The following is a 13,214-nucleotide window of genomic DNA, read 5'->3' on the forward strand; positions in this document are numbered from 1 at the left end:
AAGGCCCTTCAAAGAAAAAAGCTTTTATCTATTCTATGCACTCCTCTGTCCCAAGTTCTGACACCTGGTAGAATATTAATAAATAATTAGTAATTGAATAAATAAAAGTTGTACTTTACAAGATAAATCTGAGTGACTTGCATTAGCGACCTAACAAAACTTGTTAAGAGATATGGCTGAATGGTTTCAATGAGAAAACAATTAATTAAGATTTTTTTCTTTGATCAGGAGACAATACTTATGAAAGTGTGTCCAAAACTAACTTAGAAATAAAATTGGATAAAAGTCAACCAAAGTAATTAGAAAATAGGAAAATCTCTGTTCAATCTAGTTATTGGAATGGGATCAGGAAGATGAATTCTGGGACAGACAGAAATTCTAATGTCAAAGGGCATGAGAGCTTCCTAAAAATGATTTTTACAGTAAGAGACAACCTAGAGTAATTTATTGGAGAAATAACTGGCATGTGTACAGGTTTCTGAGGAATAAATAATGCAGTATGGGATGGTGACAACTGGAGCCTCAGAGAGAGCTGCTAAAGTGCTTATTTTAAACTCTGATTAAGGAAAATATTGATAACAGCAATAGAGAAGAAACAGGAAATGATTTAGAGAAATAGATACAATTCAGAAAGTCTAGAATAAAGGTCTACATGTCTAAATTGCAATTCATGCTGAGATAATAGTAATGATGACCATGATTTTCAAAAAATATATTGTTTTGGTCCAGTTTATACGTCTTATTTAACCAAGGTTTGTGAAAGACAGTTTTCATAAGAAAGTCCTATGTGATGCACACATCACACCATCATATAATTTCCAAAAATCTGAAAACTATATATGACTTTCCAAACTTGAAAATGCATTTCTGAAAAGCATTTTAGATTCACTGATACATTTTCCAAAATATTATCAAATAGATGGTTAACATGTATAATTATTACAAAAATCACAAAATATAAATAAAAACTTCTTTCCAATATTCACAGACTTTTTTTGCTTTCATTTAAATTTAGTAGCCAAACTGTTTGGCATTTAAACCTTCTTGATCCATTTATACCAACAGATTCATATGCACATTTGCTGCTAAGGTAGAGAAGCACTGGTATGTTTCTTCCTCTGTGTGTGTGTGTGTGTGTGTGTGTGTATGTGTGTGTGTGTGTCTGTGTAGTGGTGGAATGTATTTCCTTTTATAAAGAAACTAGGGGCCCGGTGCATGAAATTCATGCACTGGGGAGAGGTCCCTCAGCCCAGCCTGACCCCACTCACATACTGGGAGCCCTCAGGGGATGTGCTACTGACGGCTTAGGCCCGCTCTACATTGGGAGCGGGCCTAAGCCGCAGCCTGGCCTCCCTTTGCGGGATGCGACCGGGCTGATTAGAGGAAGGCGCCAGCCCCATCACTCCACTGCTGCAGCCACTGCCAGTCACTGCAGCCACCAAGATATTTTCATCAACATGGACTACAGTCCCTTCACCATGAAAAAATGACAACTTTCTTTAGGCATTTTCAAGATGTGTCTTTCATAGGATATGACATTTCTTTCTTTATTTTTTTTATCCTCACCTGAGGATATGTTTTCATTGATTTTTTTCCCCTTCCCTCCCATCGCAGGCTTGGCCCCTGCCCAAGCCTAATGTCTCCGCCCCAGGCTCTAGGCTTTGGTAAGGGGGACCCCCGCCCCTCTGATCGCTGGCTAGGGATGCTTTGGGCTTGAGCAGGGGGCCCCCGCCCCTCCAATGGCCAGCTCGGAGTGACCTGGGTGCCGAGGATGTTCCCGGGACCAGATATGTATGCAAATTAACCTGCCATCTTTGTTGGGTTAATGTGCATGCTCACTCTGATTGGCTGTAAGCATAGTGGAGGTATGGTCAATTTACATGTTTGTCTATTATTAGGTAAGATGACCATGGAAAAGAAAGTGATCCAACAACAAAACAAAAAGGCTACCAAATGAATGCAAACAACAGCTCTGACAAGGGGTTAATATCCAAGATATATAAAGAACTCATACAACTCAATACCAAACCAACAATCCAATTAAAAAACAGGCAGAGGACCTGTTTTATATTTCTCCCAACAGGATATACAAGTAGTCGACAGATATATGAAAAGATGCCCAACTTCACTAGCTATTAGGAAAATGCAAATGGAACCACAATAAGATACCACCTCCCACCTGTTAGAATGGTCATTATTGACAAGACAGGTAATAACAAGTGATGGAGAGGCTGTGGAAAAAAGCAACCGTCATTCACTGCTGATGAGAATGTAAACTGGTACAGCAACTATGGAAAATAGTATGGCAGTTCCTCAAAAATAGATATACCATATGACCCAGAAATTCCTCTATGGGGTAGCTATCTGAAAAAAAAAAATGTTTATTCACAAACATATATGTACCCCTACGTTCATTGCAGCATTATTCACAGTGGCCAAGACATGGAGACAACTGAAATGCCCTTTGATAGATGACAAGACAAAGAAGATGTGGTATATAAACACAATGGAATACTACGTAGCCATTAGAAAAGATAAAATACTGCCCTTTGCAACAATATAAATAGACCTTGAGAATATTATTCTAAATGTAAAAAGGTTTCAGGAAAAGCTAGGAACCATATGATTTCACTCATATGTGGGATATAAAACCGAAACTCATAGATACAGACAACAGTATGGTGGTTACCAGAGGGAAAGGTGTTGGAGGATGGTAAAGAATAAAGGGGGCCAAATACATGTAACAGAAGATGATTTGACTTTGGGTGGTGGGCACACTGCAAAATACAGATCATGTATCATAGAAATGTATACTTGAAGCCTATATGAGGTTAATAACCAATGTCACCTCAATAAATTTAATTTTAAAAAGTAAAAGAGCCTCCCACCAAGCCTGCTGCTTCAGCCATAGGCCCGTGTGATGCAGCGCCTAGACCCTTCAGTGAGAGCAAAAATGGGGAAACAAAGAAACAACCCCAAAGGAAAGAAAATGAGACATCACCAGAAAAGGAACTAAATAAAATAGAGGCATGCAATATGTCAGAAAAAGAATTCAGAGTAAGGGTCATATAGTTCCTAAACCAGCTGGATGAAAAAATCAACTTATGTAAGAATCAAGAGGAAATAAAGAATGATATAGCTACAATAAAAGAGACAATGGAAGTTTCAATAGTAGACTAGAAGAAGCAGATGACTGAATTAACAAGTTAGAAGACAGGGCAGAAAACACACATAATATGAACAGCAATTGGAGAAAAAAAAAAGAAAGCAGAAGGAGAGCCTATGGGAGCTTTGGGACAACATGAAATGAAGCAACATATGTATAATAGGGGTACCAGAAGTACAAGAAGAGGAGCAAGGATTAGAAAACCTATTTGAAGAAATAATGACAGAAAACTTCCATGATTTGGGGAAGAAAAATTCACACAAGCAGAGAGAGTCCCAAACAAGATGAACCCAAAAAGACACACACCAAGACACGCTGTAATTACAATAGCAAACGTTAACGACAAAGAGAGAATCTTAAAGACGATAAGAGAAAGATAGAGAGTTACCTACAAGGGATCTCCCATTAGATTATCAAATTATTTCTCAACAGAAACACATCAGGCCAGAAGAGAATGGAATGAAGTATTCAAAGTGATGCAAAGCAAGGGACTGAATCCAAGAATTTATCCAGCAAGGCTATAATTTAAAATTGAAGGGGAAATAAGAAGCTGCACAGACAAAACAAGGCTAAGGGAGTATATCACTACCAAGCCAGCAATGCAATAAATGCTAAAGGGACTGTTGTAAAAAGAAGAAATAAAAAGGGGAGAAGGAACACAGGTGTAAAGAATAAAAATGGCTACAAATAAGTACCCATTAATAATAACAAAAGAAACCATCAACAAACCAACAAGAGAGCCTATTTTAAATTATAGCCTTGCTGGATAAATTCTTGGATTCAGTCCCTTGCTTTGCATCACTTTGAATACTTCATTCCATTCTCTTCTGGCCTGATGTGTTTCTGTTGAGAAATCATTTGATAATCTAATGGGAGATCCCTTGTAGGTAACTCTCTATCTTTCTCTTATCGTCTTTAAGATTCTCTCTTTGTCGTTAACGTTTGCTATTGTAATTACAGCGTGTCTTGGTGTGTGTCTTTTTGGGTTCATCTTGTGTGGGACTCTCTCTGCTTGTGTGAATTTCACTGCATGGTGAAAATATTTGCCAATGTTATATCTGATAAGGGTTTAATCTCCAAAATATACAGAGAACTCATACAATTTAACAAAAGGAAGATAAATAACCCAATTAAAAAAATGAGCAAAGGACCTAAATAGATATTTTCCGAAAGAGGACATACAGAAGGCCAAGAGACAAATGAAAACATGCTCAAAGTCACTAATCATCCAAGAGATGCAAATCAAAACAGCAATGAGGTACCATCTCACACCTGTCAGAATGGCTATCATCAACAAGTCAACAAACGATAAGAACTGGAGAGGATGTAGAGAAAAAGGAACCCTCTTGCACTGCTGGTGGGAATGCAGACTGGTGCAACCACCGTGGAAAACAGTATGGAGTTTCCTCAAAAAATTAAAAGTGGAACTCCCATTTGACCCAGTAATTGAACTTCTACGAATATATCCCAGAAAACAGAAACCCCAGTCAAAAAGTATATATGCACCCCTATGTTCATAGCAGCACAATTTACAATAGCTAAGATTTGGAAATAGCCTAAGTGTCCATCAGTAAATGAGTGCATTAAAAAATGTGGTATATCTACACAATAGAACACTATAAGCTGTAAAAAAGAAAGAACTGTTACCATTCACAACAGCCTGGATGGACCTGGAGAGCATTATGCTAAGTGAAATAAGCCAGTCAAAGAAAGATAAATATCACATGATCTCGGTCATTTGTGGAATATAGTGAACAACATAAACTGATGAACAAAAATAGATCCAGAGACAGAGAACCATCAAACAGAATGTCAAACTTCAGAGGGAAGACAGGGGAGGGTGAGTTGGGGGTAAGAGATCATCCAAAGGACATGTATACATGCATATAAACATAACCAATGGACACAGACACTATGGGGGTGAAGGCATGTGCTGGGAGATGAGAGTTCAGGGAGAGGTCAATGGGCAGGGGGACGGAGACAATTATAATATTTTAAACAATAAAGAATTTAAAAAACGTGAAAGAACAATAGCAGGTAAAAAATGATTTAATTTTGTCATTATTAGACTTTTTACTTTCTTTTTGTCCTAATAAGCACTGAGGCTCAGAGAGCAAGAAAATAAAGTTGTCAGATTTTGTTCTTAGGTGGATTAGTGATTTCAGCAACTTAAGGAAGATAAGACCAAGGAGATCATTCTTATTAACAAGACAATTTAAGTCAGGAAGGTAAATTTCATGTGATGAATTTTAGGTGGTATGTGTTCCACAGCCTCTCTCCTCAATTTTAAACCAGCATATGCCATTTTGTGGAATAAAATACATAGAACTCAGCTCTCAGCATTGCCCTTGGAGGAGCTCCCTCTACTCAGATGGCACAATTGTCAATGGCCATCACTGCATGATTACATGATGGTGGAGTTCAGCTTCTGTGATTAGCACTTAAGGTGAGGGGTGCTCGCTCTGACATCTCAAATCATACTTTCCAAAAAACACATGGGATGTGTTGTTTTTTTTAAAGAAGAGAGAATGTAGTAAGATATATCATTTTAAAAGTTAACAAAAGTATTGCTAATTAGAGGTAATTTTTTTTGTAGAAACAATAATACAGGGTGTCCCAAAAAATGTGTACAAACATTGAATGAGTATAAAGTGTTTATTAACATACAGTTCATTTTCAAAATCTAAAAGAATCTACAGAAATGAATAATTTTTTGTGTCAATGCCTATTTTCAAACTTATGATCATTCTGGTCCAGGTACTGCTGATAAAGCAAAGCAATGAATCACAAGTGTCAAGAATCATTTTGGTTGGTATTTGTGATCCCTCAATTTGACTGTTGCTCATGATGTAACTTAAACTTTATCTTTTATGTATCTCCATAAAAAAAGTCTAGAGGCACATTAGGATACATTTTCTTTGTTCAAAGCTGAGTCTGGGTTCACCCATTATTTAAAATCAGTTAAGCCTGAAAAGGAGTGAAAATTAAGTGATTTATCATCAGTTAAAGTGTATATACATTTTTGGGGGATGCCCTACATAGTGGAAAGAAGACAATTACTTCAATATAGAATATAGAGATAGGAATTCTTTTTTGTTGTTGTTGTACAAATTACATTAAAAAAACAATAGCACATTGCTTCTGTCTTGACTCCCCACCAGAAAAGTAGGCAAAATTGGACTTGCCTAAAATGATGGTTACTGTTATATGCCACTGCAGAAAATATAAAACTGACATATTGTTTTCATATACAGTGTCTTCTGAAGACTAGTGCTTTACTAGCATATAAGCATTACATGAAATGAGTATACAATTGTTGGAATTTAATTTTCAGATAGTTTGAAGTTCTGGAGTAGTACTTCTTTGAAAACTTGATATCTGTTCCTATTCATAAATGAACAAGAGGAAGTAAATGAGGAGAATCAATAAGCATGATTACTTGTTAGGCTTCCATTTACACTTTCATTGTAAAGATATTGACTTAGAATTGATGCCTCCAGTTTTTATAAGACAGAGGTCCTTATCGGCAATGAATAATAAAATATTACATTTCACAAGTCTATACAAATTGTAGATATCTTGATTTTCTATCAGGGACAATGTGTTCAGACGATGTGTTCGATTTTTACTCATCAATTACTCTCTTTAATTCATTAGTGACACATTCAACACACATTACTGAGTGCCCCTTTTTTGCCACCTTCCACGTTTTATACTAGAAAAATAAAGCATGGTAAACTGATTACTTAATTAATATGCCTGTTCTTCTATATTGCAGACATTGTTTTATCGTTAGCCCAATATTTGTAATTTTAAAGAGGTATATGGGGGAAATGTATTGCAACATTCAAGTAAAAATTAGGGTACCAGTTTCCTGAGATTGCATTTCATAGTTCTTTTGAAAGGCACTTGCACTTTATATTACTAATACATAAATACTCAAGAATCCTGACTTTTCTCTGAACTGCTATTGTTCCAGAAAGCACAAATCAGAGACAGCAGCATTGCACAAAATATGTTTCTTTGTTTGTTTGTTTTTTTGTGTTGTTTTTTTTTTTGGGGGGGGTAAGAGACAAGAAGACAACCACCTTGAATAAAAAACATTTTATAGGACATGTTCTTGATAGGATTATGGAGAAAATGTTTTCCCATTTTCAAATAACTTTGTGAAATACCAGATTAAACAGAAGAAGCACATTTTCAGATTCTGGACTTCTTAGAGTCTTTAGCTCATGCTCTGTGACTCCTCAAGACAGGTATGCTCAGCTTTCCTTGGGTCAGTTTGGTCACAGGAATTTTTTTCCTGTAGGTTATCTACTGGTTATTGTCCCAAAGAAAACACTTGGGGAAAGCTGCCCATTGTGCTGATTAGCTTCAGAGATTAGACCAAGATCTAAAAGTCAAGCATATCTCCATTTTAATACTGAAACATCTGATATGTATACTGCTGTTTGGAAGGAAGCACATTGTCTTTGTAGAAATGACAAAAATTGGTGAGGGTTCAGAGTGTGGAAGTCACTCAGATTGTTTGTGGAAACAGTTTGCAGCTGTGCATTTTAGCATCTGAGAGGCAGCATTCCTCCAGGGGACTTGAAATATATATACTATATTAGACAAATTAAAAGAAAAACTTTCTTGGCAATTTTAGTCTACTTTCTAACTAAAGGTTACCCTGTTTAAATTTTCTCTTATTCTTCACCATGCCTCCAGTTTGTTAAAATTATAAATGTCACAATTTAGATTGAGTGAAAGTAATGTAGATCTGATACATTATTTATATTTCAGCTTCATATCACACTTTTGGCTGAAGGTCCCAAGGCTGTAAGACTTTTCAATAAAGCAAAAATAATAGAAGTTAGTTGGACAGTGGAGAAGCTAGGGTAGAGAGAATGAGAATGAAGGACCTAGAAAAAGTAAGAGTAAAGCCTGACAAATAATTCAAAGTTAATTTTCTAAAATATCAGAGTATACAACAATATATATATATAGAAAGAGCCAGGGTCCGTAATGACCAATATATATATATATAAAGAGCCAGGGTCCGTAATGACCAAATCTCTTCCGAACACTGGAAGTCAGTGCTGGATTGCTGAGGCGACCCAGCGCTGACTGCCGAGGGGGCTGCGGATCAGGCCCAGAGAGAGGCTAGCAAAGAGAGAGGCAGGGTCTGATCTCCAGCTTCCGTGGCAGCTGTTGATCAGCTGTTACCTCTCTTTTTCTCTTCCAGCTTCGCCAGCAGCTGCACCTGTTTCTCTCCAGGCCTCCTCAGGGGCTACTGATCATCCCTGCCTCTTTGATCAGGCCCAGAGATAGGCCTGGAGATGCTGACTGGCATAGAAACTGACCAATCAGAACCAAATCTGGGTGAAGTGCCAGGAGCCAATGGCTGCCTAGGAGGCAGAGCTTTTGATGCTGACTGGCATAGAAACGGACCAATCAGAACAAAATCTGGGTGAACTGCGAAGGCAGAACCTAAGGTGGGGGCTGAGGAGGGGTTTTAAAGGCAATAGCTGTTTGGTGTAAGGTGTAAGAAAGCGGTTCAATTTTTTCATGACTGATTTGGTAGTATAGTACGTATGGCTAGCTATCAGTCCAGATATAGGGATTATGTGTTTTTGTCTGCCAAGAGCATCTCCTCCTGCTGAAAAAGGCTTTTCCCCCCCATTTAAGCAATCCTACCCTATATAATCTATCTATACTACTAAAAAGGTAATATGCTAATTAGACCGGGTCAACTGGCCATCTTCCAGACATCTGACTTCCTTCCAGACAAAGCCATGGTGGTGGGGGCTGAGGCAGAGGCAGTTAGGGGTGATCAAGGTAGTGGGGGAGGGCAGTTTGGGACAAGATCAGGCCAGCAGGGGAGGGCAGTTGGGGGCAAGATCAGGCTGGCAGGGGAGGTCAGTTGGGGTGGAGATCAGGCCAGCAGGGGAGGACAGTTGGGGGCTAACAGGCAGCAGGGGAGGGCATTTGGGGGTGAGATCAGGCTGGCAGGGGAGGGGAGTTAGAGTGATCAGGCAGGCAGACAGAGGCAGTTAGGGGTGATCTGGCAGGCAGGCAGGTGAGCAGTTAGAAGCCAGCAGTCCCAGATTGCAAGAGGGATGTCCGACCTCAGGTGTATGTATGTATGACCGCAACGTTTAATTTTTAATTGCCAGTGTGCATCATATGTGTGACCACAACGTTTATTTTTTAATTGCCAGTGTGCATCATATGTGCTGGCTGGTTGGTCAGTTGGTCGGTATGTATGACTGCAACGTTTATTTTTTAATTGCCAGTGTGCATCATATGTATCACCACAACGTTTGTTTGTATGGGATCGGGTCTACACCTGCGGTCGGACATCCCCCAAGGGGTCCCTGATGGGAGAGGGTGTAGGCTGGGCTGAGGGAACCCCACCATGCAAGAATTTCATGCACCGGGCCCCTAGTATATATATAAAAGGCTAAGTGACCGACCATACGTCCGTCCAATTTCAGACCAACTGACCAATCGGCCAGCACATATGATGCACACTGGCAATTAAAAAATAAACGTTGACTCATGCATGTGCGATATTTGTCCCCGTCTGACACTTGCCTCCCATTTAAATTAATTCAAAGACAATTTCCTGTGATGCAAGCATTTATGATGACTATTAATAAATCACAAGGACAAACTCTAGACAGAGTAGGAATATTCCTACCTGAACCAGTTTTTGAACATACTCAGTTATATGTTGCTTTCTCTCAATTTCGAAGAGTGTGTGACGTTAAAGTTGTAAATATTTCATCACAAGGAAAATTAGTCAAGCACTCTGAACGTGTTTTTTTTTCTTAATGTGGTATACAGGTTGATATTAGAATAAGTTTAATCAATTTATCCATCACTGTTTGTATCAATGTTGTTCTTGTATCATATTTTTGTTGTTTTTATATCATGTCTTTGTTGTTGTTATATCATGTTATTGTTTATTTATTAATCAATTTATATATTATTTTTATATACACTTTACTAATTTCCTTTTATCTCTGGCACTTCTATTATAGAAAAAGGGCGAATAGCGATATTAAAATATTTCTTCTAATTAATTTCCTTTCAATGTGCATGAATCCATGCACTGGGCCACTAGTAGTAATATAATATAATAAAATGAAATGGCACAGAATTAGATGTATCTTACAAATGTATGTATAGTATGAATTCCATAACAGAACATATCACTGACAGTCTCTTACAAATAAGAAACACTGAGTCATATGTTATGCACCTCCACAAGGACACTTTATTCATTCCTTTACAACCATTATGTTGAAACTTCCTAAACTGGAAAGTATTAAATCTTTCAACAAGATTAAATCTTTGAACAAGATTAATATCTAGGAAATCTGGTTAATTTTCATACTTATATAAGACTAGAGGCCCGGTGCACGAAATTTGTGCACGGAGGGAGGTTGTCCCTCAGCCCAGCCTGTACCCTCTCCAATATGGGACCCCTCGAGGGATGTCCGACTGCCCATTTAGGCCCGATCCCACTGGATCAGTCAGTGGGCAGTCAGACATCACTCTCACAATCCAGGACTGCTGGCTCCCAACTGCTTGCCTGCCTGCCTTCCTGATTGCCCCTAACCGCTTCTGCCTGCCAGCCTGATCACCCCCTAACCACTCCGCTGCCAGCCTGTTTGCCCCCAACTTCCCTCCTCTGCCGGCCTGGTCACTCCTAACTGCCCTCTCCTGCAGGGTTGATCACCTTCAACTGCCCTCCCTTGCAGGCCTGGTCCCTCTCAACTGCCCTTCCTTGCAGGCCTGGTCCCTCTCAACTGCCCTCCCTTGCAGGCCTGGTCCTTCTCAACTGCCCTCCCTTGCAGGCCGGGTGCCTCCCAACTGCCCTCTCCTGCTGGCCATCTGTGGTGGCCATCTTGTGTCCACATGGGGGCAGGATCTTTGACCACATGGGGGCAGCTATATTGTGTGTTGCAGTGATGATCAATCTGCATATTACTCTTTTATTAGATAGGATAGAGGCCTGGTACAGGGGTGGGGGCCAGCTGGTTTGCCCTGAAGGGTGTCCTGGATCAGGTGGGGGTTCCCTTGGGGTGTGGGGCGGCCTGAGCAAGGGGACCTGTGGTGATTTGCAGGCCGGCCACGCCCCCTGGTAACCCAAGCAGAGGCCCTGGTATCTGGAATTTATTTTCCTTCTACAATTGAAACTTTGTAGCCTGGAGAGGAGCCAAGCCTGGGGCTCCGTCCGAGGCCGGCAGCCATTTGTGTTGGTTGAAACTTTGTTGCCTTAAGCGGGTGGGCCCGGCCAGGGTGTGCAGAAAGCTTTGCTTCCCCTGTTGCCAGCGGCAACCCTGGCTTGCTCTCTCAAGCTCCATTCTGCCACCATTTGTTTGAATTTGTTTACCTTCTATAATTGAAACTTTGTAGCTTGAGTGGAGGCTTAGGCCTGCAACGGCTATGGAAAGCTTGGCTTCCTCTGTTACCTAGGAAACCTTGCTCTCTGTGGCTGTAGCCATCTTGGTTTGGGTTAATTTGCATACTCTCTCTGATTGGGTGGTGGGCGTGGCTGTGGGCATGGCGTGTGGGTGTGTCGGCAGTATGGTCAATTTGCATATTTGTCTATTATTATATAGGATTCTCTTCAAAAAACCTAGGCTTTCTCACATTACTGAGAGCCATTGATTCCTTTGTTGTAGTCTGGGACTGACACATTCCAAACCTTGCCTAGGATCCTAAGGAAGGGACAGAGTACAGAATTCACAGAGATGCACCAGGTTTATTTGTAGAGCTGGGGCTCTGAATCCAGATGGCCTCAGTTCAAGTTATATATAATTCCTTTCCATTAGGGTGACTTTGGGCAAGCTTGTTAACCACTCTTAGCCCAGCTTCAATGTCCTTATCTATAAAAATGGGTATAATAATAGTACATACACCTCATAGAATTGTTGGAGGATATACTAACTTCTTTTTGAAAATATGTTTTTATTGATTTGAGAGAGAGAGGAAGGGAGAGGGATAGAGACAGAAACATCTGCTGCTAGGGATTGAGCCTGCAACCCAGGCATGTGCCGTGACTGGGAATTGAACTGGTAACCTCTTGATTCATGTGATTCATGTGTTGACAACCACTGAAGCACACCAACTGGGCATACTAACTTATTTTACACACAATGCTTTGAATACTGCCTAGCATTAGTAATAGCACAATCAATAATTATTCTCATCATTGTTTTGATATTATAAGCAACTTTTATCCATTAATTATCCCCTTTCTTCCATGTCAATTTCTCTTTACTGTCTTCTCCCTTTTAGTCTGATTTCCCCAAAGTGAAAATAAATGTTCCTTGAGCTATGCTTCTAACTTAATCTACCATTCCATTTTTCTCCTTCTCTTACTGCCACACTTCATTAAAGTCTCATTCCTCCCAAACGCAATAGGTCCTTAAACCTCTGTCATCTTAGTGCACCAGGAAACAGCTTTCACTCAATTCACCAATGGCCTCTTAGCTTTAAAGGCATTGAGCCCATGCACAGTCTTGTCATCATTGTCTTTGATAGGCTTAAATGCCTATTATCCTCTTAAAGGGGGCACGTTCCTCTTCAGTCACTTAAGTGGTTCTTCCGTCTACTTGCCACTTAATTTTAGTCATCCTCCTAAGCATCTTCCCTCAGCATTTTTAAGTTCAGTCTGTACACTTCCTACCTGAGGATATCTTTTACCCCTTCAGTTATATGTTGCTCACTTCCAACTTTTCCTCACTAGACGTGGCCTATTTTTTGATTTTCAGTTACTAGTCACATTGACATTTCCACATGGATGCCCCATCAGCACTTCTAACTCAGCATGAATTTCCCATTTCTTGATTCTGTTTCATCCATTATAATGCTGCCAGATTTAGTATTCATCTTTCAGTGCACACTTCAAATAGACCCTCCTTTACAGATCCTTCTAAGAGTTTCAAGTTAAATTTTATCAGAACCCCACTCTTTTGTTTGAATCTCTTACATATATGTGGTTATTTTTTACATATATATCCATTTTAACCCAGTACTGACTATAAGCTGC

At 39.6% G+C, this 13,214-nt stretch overlaps 1 protein-coding gene across 1 annotated transcript in view; it reads right to left on the reverse strand.

Annotated features, from left to right (window-relative positions):
* NEGR1 (neuronal growth regulator 1) overlaps positions 1 to 13,214 on the reverse strand; it is an 885,056-nt gene that overhangs the window by 347,739 nt on the left and 524,103 nt on the right. The window lies entirely within an intron of this gene.

This window comes from Eptesicus fuscus, chromosome 9 (assembly GCF_027574615.1).
Source record: "Eptesicus fuscus isolate TK198812 chromosome 9, DD_ASM_mEF_20220401, whole genome shotgun sequence".
NCBI classification, from domain to species: domain Eukaryota; kingdom Metazoa; phylum Chordata; class Mammalia; order Chiroptera; family Vespertilionidae; genus Eptesicus; species Eptesicus fuscus.